The sequence below is a fragment of the Lissotriton helveticus genome, chromosome 1_1 (assembly GCF_964261635.1).
Source record: "Lissotriton helveticus chromosome 1_1, aLisHel1.1, whole genome shotgun sequence".
In the NCBI taxonomy this organism is placed as follows: domain Eukaryota; kingdom Metazoa; phylum Chordata; class Amphibia; order Caudata; family Salamandridae; genus Lissotriton; species Lissotriton helveticus.
This window is the reverse complement of record NC_136057.1, coordinates 1544581793-1544604182: the sequence shown is the minus strand read 5'-3', so window position 1 is coordinate 1544604182 and position 22390 is coordinate 1544581793.

The window sequence follows — 22390 nt, the reverse complement described above, 5'->3', positions numbered from 1 at the left end:
GCCCAGAGTCCTAAAACGTACAACGAGAGGTTAAAAAACAGGAGGCCAAATAAGCATAAATTCTGTGGGTGAACCCGCTTTAAAACCCAAGTCTAACACTAGTGATTTTGTTAGACATTCATAGCACAGAATTAATTCAACTTGAAATTTGTTCCAAATTGCAAATGGAATTATGTGGAATTTTGTGGGTGGAGAGAGGGGAAGGACGAACCCTGTGCTCATTGCAGCATGCACTTTCTATTAACCCTGCATGGTATACTTTGATTTATAAATAGGATTCTTTATTTTGTAAAGAATTAACAAAGCAACACATTTATATGTTCACTTATTTCAAACAATTATTTTCACTAAAAATATGTCTTGTTCTTATTATGTGTTCCTTGATGACGATGATTTGCTTGTATTGGCATTACACCATTTGCAGTTAAATAGTTTGATTTTCTCCACATACATATTTTTCAACTGAAAAGAATGTGCAATTGATCTGGAGAAAAGTGCATTTAACCCCTTCGGTGCTCATGACGGAGCGGTTCCGTCATGAGCGTCGGTTGAGCTGTGCTCATGACGGAACCGTTCCGTCACGACCACACCCGTTTCTTAGAACGTTCAGCACAGCGCGAAAATTTGCGCCGCGCTGAACGGGTTAACGAGGAAAAGCTGTAGAGATTGGTGCACAAAAACTGATTTGCATGTTTAACAATGTAGTGTTAGAATGGCACCTAGTGAGAGACTTTTAAGTGGGCTTTGCTCTGCTGAGTTTGGGCACTGGCAGTACTTTACTAGCATTTCTAAAGCCAATAGGTTTTGCATTTGGGAGCCATTGGTTTTAGCTATATTTTTAAACTATGCCTTATAGCATCCCTGACTGTTAAATAGTAAAGAAATGGTGTCATTATGCAGCCGCTGCAGCTTCATCAATTTGTAGGCAAGCGCATGTCCCTATCCAGGCACCTTCCTATAAAATTATGAGGTTTCATTTTTTTCCCTTTTTATTTAATGATCCGAGATGGATAGGCAAATAAAAGGTAACACAAAAGCATTTTTCCCCCAAAACTGGTGGAGGAAGCAACAGATTAATGTTAATATTAATATGATTTGTAAAATGCATGGCTTCCCAACACTAACCACAATAGACTGGACATTGTACATCAGGACAGGAGGAGAGACAACAAAGAGGCCTAGGTAGCAAACATACATGTTTTATGTGAAATAGAGATGACTCTGAGTGCTCCGTAGATCAAGGGACATACTGTTCCAGAGGTCAGGAACCGGATCCTGGAATAAGCGTACTCCCAGTTTCTTTCTTATGAATTAGGGGATCACTGTCCGATTTAGTTCTGCCAAGCAAAGTGCTCTGGCAAGAACATAGTGTAGTATGAGTTCTGAAAGAATGCTGGTTCCTGCAACATTCATAATCTTATGAACAGTGCTAAGAACTTTAAATTGAAGGTGCTTCTTTATGGGCAGCCAGTGAAGCTTCTGAAGGAGCCCAGAGGAGGAACAGAACTTAGGAAGAGAGTACAGTTATCAGGCTTTCGCACTAATTTCAACCTCTTTAAGATTGAGTTTTTGCAACCTGGATACAGGATGTTACAGTAGTCGAGGCGAGACAGGATGAATGCTTGAATGATCAATTGTCGAATGTGGGGTTGAAAGAGGCCAATAATAAGGCTGAGCCTCTCAGAAGGCCAAAACATGTGCATGCTGAAGTTCTCACTTGAGTCTCATAGGAGAGGCAATCATCTAGCCAGATATCTAGATTTGTTTAATAAAAGATGTGGGTGAAGGAGGAGGCCTCAGGCCCTCTTGCCACTAGTAATGTCCCCACATGTGGGTCTGCTTTCACTCAGGTCCAGAAGGATTGGGGTGAGAAGCCACCTTCATCTCTTACTCTTTGAAGAGACTCTGTCACAGTCGAGAGGATAGATTCAAAGCTGGGAATGGACTTGAATCCATTTTGGGACCTGTCCAAATTGTGTTTGATTTGTAAAAACTCAGCTATGAATATACTAACATTCTTTTCCACAGTTTTACTTAAGAAAAGGAGCAAGGAAATAGGGCAGTAGTTTTCAAGTGTAGTGGGGTCAAGAGACATTCGCATGTGGGGGAGGCCAAACAGAGAGGGGGTGGAAGCAACACTGAGGATGTGGCAAGTGACACAGAAGGCAGGGAAAGAACAACACAGTTGAGAAAGAGCAATGTAGAACGCAGGGAAGTGAAGCACATGGGTGAAAGTGAGCAACACAAGCACATGTGTGGGGGAGGCAAGCATTTGGGGGAGATCTCTGGATAACACATGCATTCTTGTGGAGTCCTAAGCAGAATGAAATAAATAGGTAGTTTCCTAAAAGTGAGGAGGGGAAGAACACAAGTAGAGAACCTATGCTCCAAGGGAGAGATATATACAAGAAGGACAAGACAAGCCATTGAAGAAGCAAGCAAATGAGTGACAATATTATCAACCGATGGTATGTAATGGGCAGGCTTCAAACCCACTGTAAGATGACAATAAGTCTTTTGTAACCTGCCGAGTTGGTTTGACCATATAAACATAGTCCTCTGGGCCCCTTTCGGCACCTGCATTCCTCCTCTTAATTTACTGAGCTAGTAGGACAAATAAAATCTTTCCCTGAGTGATTGATAAGTTGATAGATAGTTGGCTGACTCATCATACACTTCCCAAGGACCTGTTAAATCTGCACCGGAAGAGGAAAACAGGAAAGCAAGGGACTGGGATGTTATTTTAAAGTCACGCTAGTCCCATCATCCGTATTTAACATCAAACCAGCAAACCCGGTCTTCTTTTGCTGTTGCACCATTTGTTCTTCATGACATTACACTGGAAAAGGGTGAGCCATGGAGCTTGTCGGCAGTTGCAACTATGTTGCTGATCAAGCCTACTGCCCCATTCTGAGAGCTGTGTGAGATAGGAAGGGGAATAATTAATTCATGAAAGGAAGAACTCTGATTATCAGATCAGAAATGCTGGGTCTGATAGGAAAATACCATTGTGGAAGTGGACATAGTTTTCTCCTCGCATTATTTTTACTACCAACCTCCACAACAAGTCTGGGACCAAGTCTAAACAAGCATTGGCATAGCCAATAGATCGCGCCTTTGGGACCCTATAAGTGTTTAGCCACAGATATTGACTTTGCCTATTTCTTTCAGCTGTGTTGTACAGCAATATGCAGCATGCTGAAAAGTAATAATAAAGAAGTGTCAGAAGCATTTTTGTTACCTTATATATGACCAAGAAAGCCTTATGTACAACTGAATGACTATATTAAAAAAGTATTAACAATAAATACGGTTCTGAATTTTTTTCTGTCATTTCAATGCTGGCAACTTTTATCTGCCTGTCCCAATAGTTGATTTTTATGGGTTTCTTTGTTAAGGGGGGGGGGGGGATAAATAACAGGAGGGCGAACGTTGGGAAATAGTACCTGTATAAAAGTCAGTGAGAGAGTCAGTCAGTTAGTAAATCAGTGGGTTAGTCGGTCAGTGAAAGAGAGAGTGAGAGAATCAGTCAGTCAGTCAGACAATCAGGCCGTGAGAGAGTGAGAGTCAGTCAGTGAGAGAGTCAGTCGGTTTGGTGAGAGAGTCAGTCAGTCAGTGAGATATTCAGTCAGTGGGAGAGAGAGTCAGTCAGTGAGAGAGAGTGAAAGAGTCAGTCAGTGAGAGAGAGAGTGAGAGAGTCAGTCAGTCAGTGCGAGAGTCAGTCAGTCAGTGATACAGTGTGAGTCAGTCAGTCAGTGAGAGAGAGTCAGTCACTGAAAGAGAGGGAGTCAGAGAGTCAGTCAGTGAGAGAGAGAGAGTCAGTCATTAAGAGAGAGAGGCATAGTCAGTCAGTGAGAGAGTCTGTGAGTCAGATAGAGAGAGTGAGATAGTCAGTCAGTCAGTCAGTGAGAGAGTCCGTCAGTCAGTGAGAGAGTCAGTCAGTGACAGTCAGTGAGGGTTAGTCAGTGAGAAAGTCAATCAGTCAGTCAGCGAGAGAGAGATTGAAAGAGTCAGTCAGTCACTCAGTCAGTGAGAAGGTGAGAGAGTCAGTAAGTCAGTGGGAGAGTCAGTCAGTCACTCAGTCAGAGTGAGAGAGCTAGTGAGTCAGTCAGTGAGAGAACGTGAGAGAGTCAGTCAGTCCGTGAGAAAGTCAGTGAGTCAGTCAATGAGTCAGTCAGTCAGTGAGAGAGTCATTCAGTCATTGAGAGAGTGAGAGTCAGTCAGTGAGAGAGATTGAGAGATAGAGTGAGAGAGTGAGTGAGTGAGATAGTCAGTCACTGAGAGAGAGTCAGAGAGTCAGTCATTGAGAGAGAGAGAGTTAGAAAGCCAGTCAGTGAGAGAGAGAGAGACAGACAGTAAGAAAGTGAGAGAGTGAGTCAGTGAGAGAGAGAGTGTTAGTCAGTGAGAGAGAGTCAGTCAGTCAGTAAGAGAGAGTTGGAGAGTCAGTCGGTCAGTCAGTCAGTGAGATAGTCAGCCAGTGAGAGAGTCAGTCAGTCAGAGTCAGTGAAAGAATCAGTCATTCAGTGAGATTGAGAGATATTCTGTCAGTCAGTGAGATTGAGAGAGAGTCTTTCAGTTAGTGAGATTGAGAGAGAGTCAGTCAGTCAGTAAGAGAGTGAGAGAGTCAGTCAGTCAGTGAGAGAGTCAGTCAGTCAGTCAGTGAGACAGAGTGAGAGAGTCAGTGAGAGAGAGTCAGTCAGTGAAAGAGAGGAAGGCAGAACGTCAGTCAGTGAGAGAGAGAGAGAGAGTCGGTCATTAAAAGAGAGAGTCATAGTAAGTCAGTGAGAGAGTCTGTGAGACAGATAGAGAGATTGAGAGAGTCAGTGAGTCAGTCAGTCAGTGAGAGAGTCCGTCAGTCAGTGAGAGAGTCAGTCAGTCACTCAGGCAGTCAGTGAGAGATTTAGTGAGTCAGTCAGTGAGAGAGTGTGAGAGTCAGTCAGTGTGAGAGTCAGTCAGTGAGAGAGTCAGTCACTCAGTGAGAGAGTCAGTCAGTCACTCAGTCAGTGAAAGAGAGAGTGGGAGAGCTAGTGAGTCAGTCACTCAGTTAGAGAACGTGAAAGAGTCAGTCTGTGGTAGAGTCAGTCAGTCAGTGAGAGAGTTAGTCAGTGATAGTCAGTCAGTGGGAGAGTCAATTAGGTCAGTCAGCGAGAGAGAGAGTGAAAGAGTTAGTCAGTCATTCAGTCAGTGAGAAAGTGAGAGAGTCAGTAAGTCAGTGAGAGAGTCTATCAGTGAGTGACAGTCAGTGAAAGTCAGTGAGAGAGTCAATCAGGCAGTCAGTGAGAGAGAGATTGAAAGAGTTAGTCAGTCAGTCAGTGAGAAGGTGAGAGAGTCAGTAAGTCGGTGAGAGAGTCAGTCAGTCACTCAGTCAGTGAGAGAGAGAGTGAGAGAGCTAGTGAGTCAGTCTGTGGAAAAGTAAATTTTGCCATGTTCTGTGTCCCTACGCCTCATCCATCATATGTTATGTGTGCATGATCAATATGCATATGTTATTCCCCATTTCTGATTAAAGACGCAATTACAGTTGTGTCCACCTCTAGTATGTTAGTTTCCAGTCCTCGTGAATACTACGAATATCAGGCCTATGTAAGTAATGTTGCCACGTTTCTCAGTGTGCACGTTATTCAATTATAAAGTCCCCGTTTCCAGGCCTCAAAAGGGCCCGGATCACAGATTCAGCTCCTGTCTCCTGAAAGCCTCGCTGAGGAGCGATACAGCCCCCACCTGTATCCTCGACCCTTCACTTACTTCCTGCCTTGCAGTGCCCGGTGCACCCCGGCTCTGCCTCTGAGTCTGCCAAAAGTATGTTATAGTTCCAGTTATCAGTTCAGTCCTCCTCCTCTGCATTCCTAAGCTACTGAACTGCATCAATAGTTTCCGTCATTGTCTAGCCTTCTCGTCTCCATGTTAGAGAAATACTGTATTTAATGGTCATTTAATATTCTTCACGCACTACATGTAGAATAATGCATGGTCCAGTCTTAGAGTCAGGTTAGCCTCTCCCCTCATGACTTCTAGTTTATATCAACATGTTCCCTAAACATTAGATACCAGATAGGGTTTAGGTACATGTCGCTCCGACCCTCCAGACTCTAGTCTCTGCTCCTAGCACAGAGTTCGTAGCCCCCAGCTTCTCCTAGTAACACGTCATTGCCAGTTTTCGCGCACCATTAGGTTAGAGGTCCCGGCTCCTTAGGTAGCCCCCTCCAAAGTTTCCGCCCATTCATGACATATTCTGTTACGTTTTGCATCACATGTCTATGTATACTCCCAGTTACACCTCTTATTTCTCTTATCTCTCGCGACTGCTACGCGTCACGCCTTCTACTCCACCTACTGTTACGCCTACTGCAATGTAATGCTATGTGTTTGCGCTATGTATATAAGTCAATGTTTTGTTATTAAATGTTAGCGCGCTCATCCCAGACCAAGCCCCGGCAGCTGCTGGGCCTCTTTTCCCCTGCTGGGCCCCAGTTGTCCTGCTGGGCCCTGTCATTCTGTTCCTATGCAGGTTGTCCTGATCCTGTCCTTATGCTGTAATAAACCTGCAGAAACTCCTACTACCTCGAATCTTGACTCTTATTTATTGAGCTATCTGTTATGCTATAAGTCTAGTCAAAAATAGGGTATTATTTATTTATTTACCACATAATGGCGCCCGAATAGGGACTTGCCCTTTCCCCACGCGTCGGTGAAGCCACGCCGACCCCCTGACCCTCTGCAGTCGTGACGGAACCATACTGGCCAAGTGCAGATATTTCTGCTTCAAGTATCCCTCAGGCCCACGGAGGAGACGGAGGAGGCGGTCCAGCATCCGAACGAGACGGTGGAGGAACGCGGCGAGTCCCGACCAGAGCCCAAGCCGAGAGTCCAAGGTCCGAGGTATCCGGAGGCCCACCCGTAACTGAAGTCCGAAGTCCGAAGTCCGAAGTTCGTCGTCGTAGTCCAGTCCCGTCCGAGGCCTTCCGTTCCGTGCTGCCCGGTGAGTACCATTGCTGGGGTAGTGTCTAGACAGGGTCAGTCTAAATTGACTCCTGGTCCGTGGGTTGGTGGTACCCAAGCCCACAAACGAAGTGTTCACCTAGGTGGATACGGGTCTTGATGCGTTCCTTTATGGGACCGGTATGTTCCGTACTGTTACAGCAGTGCATCCAGTAACTCTAGTCTGTTCCGTTCTCGAGAATTCTGTTCTGTTTCTGTTTTCAGTATTTTCAGGTAGTATTCTGTTCGAACTGTTATGATATGATATTGTTTAATGTATTTCCAATGTCGTGGTATGCCTGAATTGTTTTCCCAATTGTTATTGTTTTTCGTGTATTGTATTGTGTTCCGATTCAAGTTTAGAATGCCGCTCTTTTCCAAGTTACGTCAGTTAAAAACTAGAAAGGGTCTACTGGAAGCAGCAGTTCCTGTTCCGCCTAGGGACAGTCCAGGTCACTTTATGTATCAGAAACATGGCATAAGCGCCATATTGTATCTAGATTTATGGGTAGAGTATACCAAACAGTTAGAAGAAAAGTATAGATGGCCCGTATCGGGTACATGGGATGCCGAATGTATCATGCGAGTAGAAGAAGCATTATGGAAAAAGAAAGCCAGACAGTCACAGAAAGATGCCATCGAGTTATGGCGTAAGGAAGCGCATAGAAGAACGGAAAAGGAAGTCAGAAAGTCAGAGTTAAGTAGAGAATCCCAAGAACGAGCTCAAGAAAGAGAATTAATCGAGATAGGTGAACAAGTCAAAGTCGAACAGTCAGACAGACAGAGGCATGCCCTTATTAAGGGTATGTATCCTCTCCTTGCCGAAGGCTTGCCAAAAGCGACCCCAGAGGCACCCAGTAATTTCCCGCCACCATTAGTTCCGACCAAGCTACGTCACAAACCGACCGCAGCTGATATTTTTATTTCGTCCTATCTGGACGACACAGTTCCAGAATATGCAAATCCAGTTCGCGCTCCACCTGTCCCTGTAAATCAGGCACTTCCCGTTCCTCCAGACACCGGAGTACCTGTTACGGTACCCCCGGGTCAGCCTGCCATACAAGTTCAGCCCACGTTACAATTACCGACCCTGCAAGCACGAAGAATGTCAGTCGACGATTCCAGTCTAGGGGCCGCAGGAGGAGGTCCTCCTCAAACCCCGCCGCCACACAAACGTTTATCAGCACTCGAATTACATGCTCAAGCATCACAGCGTACTCCTAAAAGTAATAAGTCTGTTACAGAAATCAGGCAAGCCCTTAACGAATGTGTCTATGACACAGTCCCAGGCGAGTATAATATGGTTTTATATTCCGTACGCGTAAGAAGGGTGACCGAGTATCTAGTCACCTTACCAAATATGAAAGAAGATCTAGACAGAATATATCGTTTCATCCGTACAGGGGATGATCCAGAAAGCATTGGCGAAATTATGTCTCAAAGGAAAGCCGAGATTCAGCTCATGATATTAAAGTTCCTGATCAATTGTTTAATAAGAGAACAAGATTACCCGTCTAAAGATCCCGCCGAAATGAGAATTCTAACAAGGTGGAGTGATAATATAGCCGAGGGTAAGCACAAGACCATTAGTGCCATGGAAAGTATGTACAAGAAAATTCGTAAAGAAATAATAAGGTTACACGAACAGCGTAAAGCAGCACAAGTAAGCGAGAAAGAAAGTATCTCTGATCCTGAAGAGGAAGACGAGAATCCCGCCAGAATAGCGTATGTAGGAAAATCCAGATTTCCAGATCGCCATTTACGTCTAGAACCTAAGTCTATTTTTCATCATCCAGCACCAGAACGAGGTTCCCTAGAACAAGTATTTCAAGCTACCGATCACATTCTGAAATCACGAGTCGGTTATAGCGAATTAAGTACCATGCACGAACAAGAACTAGCCCGATCAGCAGTCCGATGGATTACTGATTCTACCACTTTTCCAGACGAAATAGTGGCACAAATGTTTCTGAAACTGCCCCCAGCCGAGCAACGACTGGTGGGTATGTATATGATCCAGCACCTCATTACCCTGTATGAGGGTCAACATTCTGATCCAGGCCCGTTACATGATATCCTGAACGAGTTACTCCAGTACAGATGGAGAGGTCTAGGTACCGATTTAATTAGTGTCATTCTAGAACAGCGCCACAAATATAGAACGTTCCTGAACCCGCACTTTGTTCATGTCTCACCCCCAGAAAGTAAACCATTTTACATAGACAGACAGAATCCGCTACGAGAAGTCCACCCAGTCCAAGGGGCGGGTGGCGTAATGCAACGAGTGTTTGTATACACTCCGATATCAAAGATGGAACTTCTTGAAATGAAGAAATTAATCCCCTGTCACGACAAAGATCCAGCAGGGTTCCATAGAGAATTAAAAGACATGCTCCGTATGGGAGAATACACTTACCCAGATATCATTAAAATGTTAAAGGTCCTGCTACCCGCAGGGGTGTATGAAAAGTTAAAGGAAAAAGAATGGGAGGTGGGAGAGAAAAAGATCGATTGGACAGCTCTAGAAGCTGAAGACAAGGCACGAGTACCAGGTACCGGTCTTGGAGATAAATGTAAAGAATTACCAGAGTTATTGATTCAAGTTTTACCCAGATTATTGACAACTAGGAAAGAAGACTGGGATGCAATCTCAGCCTGTAAACAGAAACAAGATGAGGATATTAGTGATTTTTATTCTAGATTTGAGAAATGTTTTAGTATTAACAGTGGTCTCAAGACAAGTAGTGAGTCATACCCTCATCTTTTCGTTACCAAATTAGTCGAGAATTCAAGTCCACAAATTAAAAACCGAGTTTTGAAAGTCGAAAGCACCTGGCAAGCAAATACTCCGTCCCAGATGCTCCAGATGCTTCAGTATCACCAGAATAGAATTAGAGAAGAGCAAGAACACGAAAGAAAACGTATGAAAGACACGAAAATGAAAGTGCTAGTTGCACAATCTATTCCTCAAGACAGTCAGAAGAGAGGTCCGAATCAAGCCAGTCACCCTGCAGCTCCCGTTAAAGGGAACTGCAATTATTGTAAACAGCCAGGTCATTTTATAAACGAGTGTGCAGTTCTGAAACACAACATAGCTACTGGTAAGACTAAAGAAAGACCACGTCCTCCGAGACAAGAACAAGTTTCACAGACTCCTCAGTCACAGAATGCACAACAGACAGTTTCCGCACCGCAGCCTATTGCTGCAACACAGCACGTTACATCGCAGATGTACCAGTATGCACAGTCCGAGTATCCAGAGTACCAGTCATATTCATGAAACAGCCTAGAGAGGGAGGTAGGCTTGCCTCTCATCGAGATACCTGTAGACCAAGAAGGTCCCTATGTTCATAGTCAAGTATTAGGGAAAGACAGAAAGTTTTTGATCGATACAGGGGCAAGTAGGACCACAATTAGTCACGCCGAAGTTCCAGGGGCTCCGCTCTCAGGCTCAAGAAATGTTTCCCTTGGATTTTCAGGAAAACCCATAGTTAATGAAATATCTAAGCCAGTTACTCTAGAAGTAGGTCCATTGTCCCGTACTACTGATCTGTTACTTACTAAGTCATGTCCAGAAAATCTATTAGGTATTAAGACACTGAAAGAATTAGGTGCAGTTATTTGCTGTTCCCCAGAGGGAATACGTCTGTTCCTACGTGACTTTAAGGGTCACTATGTATTACGAGATTTTGATTCAAGATTGTCTAATGTTCCGCAGCATCTATGGGCGCAAGGTCCAACTGATGTAGGTTACATGCAAATCACACCCTATCGTGTGACTCTCAAACCAGGTGTAGTGTTACCACGAATCAGGCAGTACAGATTGCCACTTGAGGCTGTAGCAGCCTTATCCAAAATTATTGACGAGCTCATGGCTCAAGGAGTAGTTGTAGAAACTGACTCCAATGTATGCAATTCTCCGATCATTCCAGTCATGAAACGTACTGATCCGAATGCACCCCCAGTATATCGATTAGTGATTGATTTTACGAGAGCTTAATAAATGTATTATTCCTCAGTACCCAGTTGTCCCAGACATTTCTTCCCTGTTAACAGCCATTGATTCCGAAGCCATGTTTTTCACTGTTATTGACCTCAAGAATGCATTTTTTAGTGTTCCAATTCATCCAGATAGCCAGTTTCTTTTCGGATTCTGTTTAAATGGAAGGAGCTATATGTTTACACGCGCTCCTCAAGGTTTCACAGAAAGCCCTAGTATTTACAGTCAAGCACTCAAGAGACAACTAGACAATATTCACATGCCAACTGACACTGCCCTACTCCAGTATGTCGATGATCTACTGATCACAGCCCGTTCTGAACGTGACTGCGAGCGAGCATCACTTACAGTTCTGTATTTTCTAGCCGAGATGGGGCACAAGGTGTCACCTTCGAAGCTTCAATTCTGTGTCCAGCAAGTGGTATACTTAGGACACTTGCTGTCCAAGAGGGGTAGGCAGTTGACACCCGACCGTATCCAGTTAATAGCGAGTCTTCCCCAGCCCAGAACCCAGAAGGAGGTACGTGCCTTTATCGGCCTTACTTCTTATTGTAGACAATGGATTCCCCAGTATGCATTTCTAGCCAAGCCACTGATACAGTTAACGACACAGGAGGCAGCCGTATCGACTGTCCTCCCTTGGACATCTGACCATACACTTAGTTTCAACGAGTTAAAGAAAGCCCTATGTCAAGCGCCAGTTCTAGCTACACCGAACTACAGTAAGCCTTTTACACTTTTCGTTACAGAACGCGAAGGTACAGCATTATCTGTTCTCACACAAGATCAAGCAGGTCAATACAAGCCCTGTGCTTATTTTTCGAGCACATTAGATCCAGTCGCCCAGGCGTTGCCTGCGTGCCTCAAGTCAGTTGCAGCCACAGCACTAGCTATCAGACAAAGTGATTCTATAGTTTTAGGACATTCCTTGACAGTACAAGTTCCACATTCAGTAGAAGTTCTTTTAAACCGAACACAAACTCAGCACTTGACAATTGCACGTTTAACAGGTTATGAATTGACACTGTTCCAGCCACACATAGGAATTAGACGCTGCAACGTCCTGAATCCTGCTACACTGTTACCATCAGTTAGTTCAAATCCAGACACACATGATTGTGTGGAAGTAGTTAACATTACGACAAAGCCAAGACAAGACCTGACAGACATTCCGTTACCAGATCCTGACCTGACACTTTATGTGGATGGTTCATGTATGAGAACTAGTACAGGAGAACTAGTCGCCGCGTATGCAGTGACTACTGACACTGAAGTTATTGAAACACACCGTATTGATACCCTGTCCGCTCAAGCAGCAGAGCTAGTCGCTCTGACACAAGCCTGTATACATGCCAAGAACCTGAAGGTTAATGTTTACACAGATTCACGTTACGCATTCGGAGTTGTACACGACTTCGGAGTGCTCTGGCAGGAGAGAGGTTTTATGACTTCTCATGGAACCAAGATTCAGCATGGTCTCCTTATTCAAGCCCTGTTAGATGCCATACATTTACCGACATCTATTGCTATCATGAAATGCAAAGCACATACGAAAGTCACTGACATTATTTCCCAAGGTAATGATTTAGCAGACCGCACAGCCAAGCTTACAGCACAGACTCCAGACATTCCAGTTAATCAGACACAGACACATACTCCAGATCCGATTACATGCATGACAGTTAAGGACCCTACTCAAGATGTCATAGATATCCAGTCACATGCTACTCCTGATGAAATCAAGAAATGGTCTGTACAAGGAGGGGTCCAGACAGATCAAGGATGGTTAACGAAGGGTAGAGCCACATGGTTTCTCCCCGATTCTATGGTTCAAGTCATTATCAATACCGCACATAGTCCAGCACATTTAGGAGAAAAAGCTATGTTAGACAGTATCCAGAACATTTGGTTCAACAAGCATTTACGAGCTGCAGCCAAGCAGAAAGTCCGTACCTGTATGATATGTTGCCAGTTTAATCCAGGTAAAAGTGTCCCGGTGGAACAAGGTGGTTTCCAGCCCCCTGACCACCCTTTTGAGGTCCTCCAGATGGATTATATTCAAATGGAGCGATGTCGAGGTTTCAAGTATGTCCTTGTAGTTGTATGCGTCTTGTCCAGATGGACAGAAGCATATCCAGTCCCAGATTACACAGCCGCGACCACTGCCAAGCAGTTGGTTCGTGAATTCTTCCCTAGATATGGACTCCCTAGAGTCGTATATTCTGATAACGGCCAGCCATTCTCATCTGAACTCATGAAACACGTTTCCCTTTTGTTAGGGTACCAGTGGAAGTTCCATTGTGTACGCCATCCAGAAGCAGCTGGACTAGTCGAAAGGCATAATCAGACTCTGAAAATCCGTATAGCAAAAATATGTAAAGACAAGGGTGTGGACTGGTTAGTAGCTTTGCCAGTCGCTCTGTTTTATATGCGCATGGTCGCACATTCCAGATCAGGTCTGTCCCCGTATGAGGTCGTATTCGGCCGCCCCCCTAATATGTGGGGTACTCCTAGACCCCGAAGTATTACCGATGTTTCATGTAATATGCTGACAGATTACCTAGCTTCCTTGATGTCTGCCCTCAACTCATGTCGTTCACAGGTTGCCGCCGCATTTCCAGACAATACCGAGGTGGCACCGCACGAGATCGTTCCAGGCTCCCTAGTGATGATCAGAAATTTTGACAGATCAAGTCCGCTGGAACCACGTTGGAAGGAGCCACGTCAGGTCCTCTTGACCACCCGAACTGCCGTCAAGTTGGAAGGCAGGAAGGGGTGGGTCCACCTTTCTCATGTAAAACTTTTCAAAGGATCGAAACCAGTCTTCAAAAACATTTCCAAGAACATTTCCCAGGATTCGAAGGATTGCCAGAACATTGTTTTAAAGGACTGTCCCGCACAAGACATTATTACAACCCCTCCCTTGTTAGAGAAAACTCCGCAACAAGAGTATAAGTTAAAGCTCAGGTCTAATAAGTCAGCCAGTTTGATTGTATAAGTCCTCCCCTAGGTGAAACGGTTAGACTGTTTCTGACATGTATAAAATAGACCCCCATAGTGAGAGAGTCAGTCAAAGCTCAATCAAATGTATCGTTTTTCTGAGTTTCATATTATTTCTCAGCATAATGATTTCCTGCACCAGCTATGCTTTCTATCTGTGTTTTTCAGTTCCTCATGTAAATATGTCTGCTCATGCTACAGTAGAGCACACGTTTAGTGATCTGCCTCCTCACGAATATTCATACCGCCTCGCCATGCGTAATAACACATTTATCCGTATGTTACATTATTCACACCAGACCAGCAATGCCACTAATTGTTGGGTGTGTGGTCGACTCCCCCCTTTCCAGACACCGAAGGGAGTTCTGCCACTCTTTCCTTATCCATTCTCACACAATGGTTCGTGTGGAGCATGGTCCACGTTAACGTCATCCTCAACAGATATGTCTTTTCTTAACAGTACATGTTTCCCAGACAAGCAAGGTCTCCCCCACAGAACAGGTTTAGATTTAGAAAATGAAGTATATAATTTAGGAAATTATTCGTCGAATTTCATGGTTCTGAATGTTCAGTCTGATACTACTCCAGACTCACCCGCTATTTCAGTACTACCAGTCAAAGGCGAATTATGTGTCCGTAGTTATGGTTCTGTATATATAGGTCATAGTGAATGTACTACTGTTATCCAGTATAGTGACAGTGGGAAATCTATTTTCAAAGCTTCACGTCATTCTTATTTTATTTGTGGTCAAACTGCATATGTCCGTCTGCCCCTCGATTGGGAGGGAACCTGTTACATTGCCTTCCTACTGCCACCTGTCTTTCTAGCCCCACCTGACTATCATAGGAATTCTTTCTTAGTACACACTAGACACAAGAGAAATCTCCCGATTGTCGATTATACTGAAACTGCCGCAGAGCAATTCATTGATATTGATAAAGGTGTTTTCCCTTATTTAGGTACAGTTGTAAATAGTAAGCTTATTCGTAGGTTAACAAGAACCCTTGAAGCAGTAGTAGATGAGACTGCCTCCGCTCTAGGTAACTTAACTGAAGAACAATCCTTTATGAGAATTGTCGTTTTACAGAATCGTCTCGTCCTTGACGTCATACTGGCCGATAGGGGCGGGGCCTGTAGAATTCTCGGATCCAGTTGTTGTATTTTCATTCCTAATAACGCGCCGTCTGTTTATTCAGCTATAACCAGACTCCATAAAATTGCCCATCTGTTACACCAAGATCTAGGCACCTGGACATGGTCCGGTTGGTTCTGGAATATAATTTCCGCATGGGGTTGGAAAGTCCTGTCCTTTTTAGGTATTGCAGTAGCGATCATATTTAGCTGCTGCCTCTGTATACAATGTGGCCCTGCGATTTGCAGCATGTGTGCTACCTCTTGTATTCCCAGTCCCAAGCCCCGTTCTAAATCCCGTTCCAAGACAATTCGAGACGAGCAAATGGTACTGTATGAAATGATAGACGGTATCATGAATATTGATGTTTCCTGATGGAAACGTAGTGACAAGGAGGGAATGTGGAAAAGTAAATTTTGCCATGTTCTGTGTCCCTACGCCTCATCCATCATATGTTATGTGTGCATGATCAATATGCATATGTTATTCCCCATTTCTGATTAAAGACGCAATTACAGTTGTGTCCACCTCTAGTATGTTAGTTTCCAGTCCTCGTGAATACTACGAATATCAGGCCTATGTAAGTAATGTTGCCACGTTTCTCAGTGTGCACGTTATTCAATTATAAAGTCCCCGTTTCCAGGCCTCAAAAGGGCCCGGATCACAGATTCAGCTCCTGTCTCCTGAAAGCCTCGCTGAGGAGCGATACAGCCCCCACCTGTATCCTCGACCCTTCACTTACTTCCTGCCTTGCAGTGCCCGGTGCACCCCGGCTCTGCCTCTGAGTCTGCCAAAAGTATGTTATAGTTCCAGTTATCAGTTCAGTCCTCCTCCTCTGCATTCCTAAGCTACTGAACTGCATCAATAGTTTCCGTCATTGTCTAGCCTTCTCGTCTCCATGTTAGAGAAATACTGTATTTAATGGTCATTTAATATTCTTCACGCACTACATGTAGAATAATGCATGGTCCAGTCTTAGAGTCAGGTTAGCCTCTCCCCTCATGACTTCTAGTTTATATCAACATGTTCCCTAAACATTAGATACCAGATAGGGTTTAGGTACATGTCGCTCCGACCCTCCAGACTCTAGTCTCTGCTCCTAGCACAGAGTTCGTAGCCCCCAGCTTCTCCTAGTAACACGTCATTGCCAGTTTTCGCGCACCATTAGGTTAGAGGTCCCGGCTCCTTAGGTAGCCCCCTCCAAAGTTTCCGCCCATTCATGACATATTCTGTTACGTTTTGCATCACATGTCTATGTATACTCCCAGTTACACCTCTTATTTCTCTTATCTCTCGCGACTGCTACGCGTCACGCCTTCTACTCCACCTACTGTTACGCCTACTGCAATGTAATGCTATGTGTTTGCGCTATGTATATAAGTCAATGTTTTGTTATTAAATGTTAGCGCGCTCATCCCAGACCAAGCCCCGGCAGCTGCTGGGCCTCTTTTCCCCTGCTGGGCCCCAGTTGTCCTGCTGGGCCCTGTCATTCTGTTCCTATGCAGGTTGTCCTGATCCTGTCCTTATGCTGTAATAAACCTGCAGAAACTCCTACTACCTCGAATCTTGACTCTTATTTATTGAGCTATCTGTTATGCTATAAGTCTAGTCAAAAATAGGGTATTATTTATTTATTTACCACAAGTCAGTCAGTGAGAGAATGTGAGAGAGTCAGTCAGTCCGTGAGAGAGCCAGTGAGTCAGTCAGTGAGTCAGTCAGTCAGTTAGAAAGTCATTCAGTCATTGAGAGAGTGAGAGAGTCAGTAAGTCAGTGAGAGAGATTGAGAGATAGAGAGTCAGTCAGTCAGTGAGAGAGTCAGTCAGTGACAGTCAGTGTGGGTTAGTCAGTGAGAAAGTCAATCAGTAAGTCAGCGAGAGAGAGATTGAAAGAGTCAGTCAGTCACTCAGTCAGTGAGAAGGTGAGAGAGTCAGTAAGTCAGTGGGAGAGTCAGTCAGTCACTCAGTCAGTGTGAGAGAGTGAGAGAGCTAGTGAGTCAGTCAGTGAGAGAACGTGAGAGAGTCAGTCAGTCCGTGAGAAAGTCAGTGAGTCAGTCAATGAGTCAGTCAGTCAGTGAGAGAGTCATTCAGTCATTGAGAGAGTGAGAGTCAGTCAGTGAGAGAGATTGAGAGAGTCAGTCAGAGAGACAGAGTGAGAGAGTCAGTGAGTGAGATAGTCAGTCACTGAGAGAGAGTCAGAGAGTCAGTCATTGAGAGAGAGAGAGTTAGAACGCCAGTCAGTGAGAGAGAGAGAGAGACAGACAGTACGAAAGTGAGAGAGTCAGTCAGTGAGAGAGAGAGTGTTAGTCAGTGAGAGAGAGAGTCAGAGAGTTAGTCAGTGAGAGAGAGTGAGTCAGTCAGTAAGAGAGAATGAGAGAGTCAGTCAGCCAGTGAGAGAGTCAGTCAGTGAGAGAGTCAGTCAGTCAGAGTCGGTGAGAGAATCAGTCAGTCACTGAGAGAGTGAGAGAGTCAGTCAGTCAGTGAGATTGAGAGAGAGTCGGTCAGTCAGTGAGAGAGTGAGAGAGTCAGTCAGTGAGAGAGTGAGAGAGTCAGTCAGTCGGTGATAGAGTCAGTCAGTCAGTCATTGTGACAGTGAGAGAGTCAGTCAGTGAGAGATAGTCAGTCACTGAAAGAGAGGGCGTCAGAGAGTCAGTCAGTGAGAGAGAGAGAGAGTCAGTCATTAAGGGGGAGTCAAAGTCAGTCAATGAGAGAGTCTGTGAGTCAGATAGAGAGAGTGAGAGAGTCAGTGAGTCAGTCAGTCAGTGAGAGAGTCTGTCAGTCAGTGAGAGAGTCAGCCAGTCAGTCAGTCAGTGAGAGAGTGAGAGATTTAGTGAGTCAGTCAGTGAGAGAGAGAGAGTCGGACAGTAAGAAAGTGAGAGAGTCAATCAGTCAGTGAGAGAGAGAGGTAGTCAGTGATACAGAGTCAGTCAGTCAGTAAGAGAGAGTGAGAGAGTCAGTCAGACAGTCAGCCAGTGAGAGAGTCAGTCAGTGAGAGAGTCAGTCAGTCAGAGTCGGTGAGAGAATCAGTCAGTCACTGAGAGAGTGAGAGAGTCAGTCAGTGAGATTGAAAGAGAGTCGGTCAGTCAGTGAGAGAGTGAGAGAGTCAGTCAGTGAGAGAGAGAAAGTCAGTCATTAGGAGAGAGTCATAGTCAGTCAGTGAGAGAGTCGGTGAGTCAGATAGAGAGAGTGAGAGAGTCAGTGAGTCAGTCAGTCAGTGGTAGAGTCCTTTCAGTCAGTGAGAGAGTCAGTCAGTGACAGTCAGTGAGGATCAGTCAGTGAGAGAGTCAATCAGTCAGTCAGCGAGAAAGAGATTGAAAGAGTTAGTTAGTCACTCAGTCAGTGAGAAGGTGAGAGAATCAGTAAATCAGAGAGAGAGTCAGTCAGTCACTCATTCAGTGAGAGAGAGTGAGAGAGCTAGTGAGTCAGTCAGTCAGTGAGAGAACGTGAGAGAGTCAGTCAGTCCGTGAGAGAGTAAGTGAGTCAGTCAGTGAGTGAGTCAGTTAGTGAGAGAGTCATTCGGTCATTGAGAGAGTGAGAGAGTCAGTCAGTAAGTGAGAGAGTGAGAGTCAGTCAGTCAGTGAGACAGTGAGAGAGTCAGTCAGTGAGATAGTCAGTCACCGAGAGAGAGTCAGGGAGTCAGTCAGTGAGAGAGAAAGTCAGAGAGACAGTTATTGAGAGAGAGAGAGTCAGAGAGTCAGTCAGTGAGAGAGAGAGAGAGAGAGTTGGACAGTAAGAAAGTGAAAGAGTCAGTCAGTGAGAGAGAGAGTCGGAGAGTGAGAGGGAGTCAGTCAGTCAGTAAGAGAGAGTGAGAGAGTCAGTTGGTCAGTCAGTTAGTGAGAGAGTCAGTCAGTCAGAGTCGGTGAGAGAATCAGTCAGTCAGTGAGAGAGTCAGTCAGTCAGTGAGATTGAGAGAGAGTCAGTCAGTCAGTGAGAGAGTGAGTGAGAGAGTCAGTCAGTCAGAGTCGGTGAGAGAATCAGTCAATCAGTGAGAGAGTGAGAGAGTCAGTGAGAGAGTGAGAGAGTCGGGCAGTAAGAAAGTGAGAGAGTCAGTCAGTGAGAGAGAGAGTTAGTCAGTGAGAGAGTGAGTCAGAGAGTTAGTCAGTGATAGAGAATCAGTCAGTCAGTAAGAGAGAGTGAGAGAGTCAGTCAGACAGTCAGCCAGTGAGAGAGTCAGTCAGTGAGAGAGTCAGTCAGTCAGAGTCGGTGAGAGAATCAGTCAGTCAAAGAGAGAGTGAGAGAGTCAGTCAGTCAGTGAGATTGAGAGAGAGTCGGTCAGTCAGTGAGAGAGTCAGTAAGTGAGAGAGTGAGAGAGTCAGTCATTAAGGGGGAGTCAAAGTCAGTCAATGAGAGAGTCTGTGAGTCAGATAGAGAGAGTGAGAGAGTCAGTGAGTCAGTCAGTCAGTGAGAGAGTCTGTCAGTCAGTGAGAGAGTCAGCCAGTCAGTCAGTCAGTGAGAGAGTGAGAGATTTAGTGAGTCAGTCAGTGAGAGAGAGAGAGTCGGACAGTAAGAAAGTGAGAGAGTCAATCAGTCAGTGAGAGAGAGAGGTAGTCAGTGATACAGAGTCAGTCAGTCAGTAAGAGAGAGTGAGAGAGTCAGTCAGACAGTCAGCCAGTGAGAGAGTCAGTCAGTGAGAGAGTCAGTCAGTCAGAGTCGGTGAGAGAATCAGTCAGTCACTGAGAGAGTGAGAGAGTCAGTCAGTGAGATTGAAAGAGAGTCGGTCAGTCAGTGAGAGAGTGAGAGAGTCAGTCAGTGAGAGAGAGAAAGTCAGTCATTAGGAGAGAGTCATAGTCAGTCAGTGAGAGAGTCGGTGAGTCAGATAGAGAGAGTGAGAGAGTCAGTGAGTCAGTCAGTCAGTGGTAGAGTCCTTTCAGTCAGTGAGAGAGTCAGTCAGTGACAGTCAGTGAGGATCAGTCAGTGAGAGAGTCAATCAGTCAGTCAGCGAGAAAGAGATTGAAAGAGTTAGTTAGTCACTCAGTCAGTGAGAAGGTGAGAGAATCAGTAAATCAGAGAGAGAGTCAGTCAGTCACTCATTCAGTGAGAGAGAGTGAGAGAGCTAGTGAGTCAGTCAGTCAGTGAGAGAACGTGAGAGAGTCAGTCAGTCCGTGAGAGAGTAAGTGAGTCAGTCAGTGAGTGAGTCAGTTAGTGAGAGAGTCATTCGGTCATTGAGAGAGTGAGAGAGTCAGTCAGTAAGTGAGAGAGTGAGAGTCAGTCAGTCAGTGAGACAGTGAGAGAGTCAGTCAGTGAGATAGTCAGTCACCGAGAGAGAGTCAGGGAGTCAGTCAGTGAGAGAGAAAGTCAGAGAGACAGTTATTGAGAGAGAGAGAGTCAGAGAGTCAGTCAGTGAGAGAGAGAGAGAGAGAGTTGGACAGTAAGAAAGTGAAAGAGTCAGTCAGTGAGAGAGAGAGTCGGAGAGTGAGAGGGAGTCAGTCAGTCAGTAAGAGAGAGTGAGAGAGTCAGTTGGTCAGTCAGTTAGTGAGAGAGTCAGTCAGTCAGAGTCGGTGAGAGAATCAGTCAGTCAGTGAGAGAGTCAGTCAGTCAGTGAGATTGAGAGAGAGTCAGTCAGTCAGTGAGAGAGTGAGTGAGAGAGTCAGTCAGTCAGAGTCGGTGAGAGAATCAGTCAATCAGTGAGAGAGTGAGAGAGTCAGTGAGAGAGTGAGAGAGTCGGGCAGTAAGAAAGTGAGAGAGTCAGTCAGTGAGAGAGAGAGTTAGTCAGTGAGAGAGTGAGTCAGAGAGTTAGTCAGTGATAGAGAATCAGTCAGTCAGTAAGAGAGAGTGAGAGAGTCAGTCAGACAGTCAGCCAGTGAGAGAGTCAGTCAGTGAGAGAGTCAGTCAGTCAGAGTCGGTGAGAGAATCAGTCAGTCAAAGAGAGAGTGAGAGAGTCAGTCAGTCAGTGAGATTGAGAGAGAGTCGGTCAGTCAGTGAGAGAGTCAGTAAGTGAGAGAGTGAGAGAGTCAGTCAGTCGGTGATAGAGTCAGTCAGTCAGTCATTGAGACAGTGAGAGAGTCAGTCAGTGAGAGATAGTCAGTCACTGAAAGAGAGGGAGTCAGAGAGTCAGTCAGTGAGAGAGAGAGAGAGAGTCAGTCATTAAGGGGGGAGTCAAAGTCAGTCAGTGAGAGAGTCTGTGAGTCAGTGAGAGAGTCAGCCAGTCAGTCAGTCAGTGAGAGAGTGAGAGATTTAGTGAGTCAGTCAGTGAGAGAGAGAGAGTCGGACAGTAAGAAAGTGAGAGTGTCAGTCAGTGAGAGAGAGAGGTAGTCAGTGAGAGAGAGAGTCAGTGGGTTAGTCAGTGATAGAGAGTCAGTCAGTAGGAGAGAGTGAGAGAGTCAGTCAGTCAGTCAATCAGTGAGAGAGTCAGTCAGTGAGAGAGAGTCAGTCAGTGAAAGAGAGGTTGTCAGAGAGTCAGTCAGTGAGAGAGAGAGAGTCAGTCATTAAGAGAGAGAGTCATAGTCTGTCAGTGAGAGAGTCTGTGAGTCAGATAGAGAGAGTGAGAGATTCAGTGAGAAAGTCAATCAGTGATAGAGTCCTTACAGTCAGTGAGAGAGTCAGTCAGTGACAGTCAGTGAGGGTCAGTCAGTGAGAGAGTCAATCAGTCAGTCAGCGAGAAAGAGATTGAAAGAGTTAGTCAGTCACTCAGTCAGTGAGAAGGTGAGTGAGTCAGTAAGTCAGTGAGAGAGTCAGTCACTCATTCAGGGAGAGAGAGAGTGAGAGAGCTAGTGAGTCAATCAGTCAGTGAGAGAACGTGAGAGAGTCAGTCAGTCCGTGAGAGAGTAAGTGAGTCAGTCAGTGAGTCAGTCAGTCAGTGAGAGTCATTCAGTCATTGAGAGAGTGAGAGAGTCAGTCAGTAAGTGAGAGAGATTGAGAGATAGAGAGTCAGTCAGTGAGAGTGTAAGAGTCAGTCAGTCAGTGAGACAGTGATTGAGTCAGTCAGTGAGATAGTCAGTCACCGAGAGAGAGTCAGGGAGTCAGTCAGTGAGAGAGAGAGTCAGAGAGTCAGTTAATGAGAGAGAGAGAGTCAGAGAGTCAGTCAGAGAGAGAGAGAGAGAGAGAGAGAGAGAGAGAATCGGAAAGTAAGAAAGTGAAAGAGTCAGTCAGTGAGAGAGAGTTAGTCAGTGAAAGAGAGAGTTGGAGAGTGAGAGGGAGTCAGTCATTCAGTAAGAGAGAGTCAGAGAGTCAGTCGGTCAGTCAGTTAGTGAGAGGGTCAGTCAGTCAGAGTCGGTGAGAGAATCAGTCAGTCAGTGAGAGAGTTAGTCAGTCAGTGAGATTGAGAGAGAGTCAGTCAGTCAGTG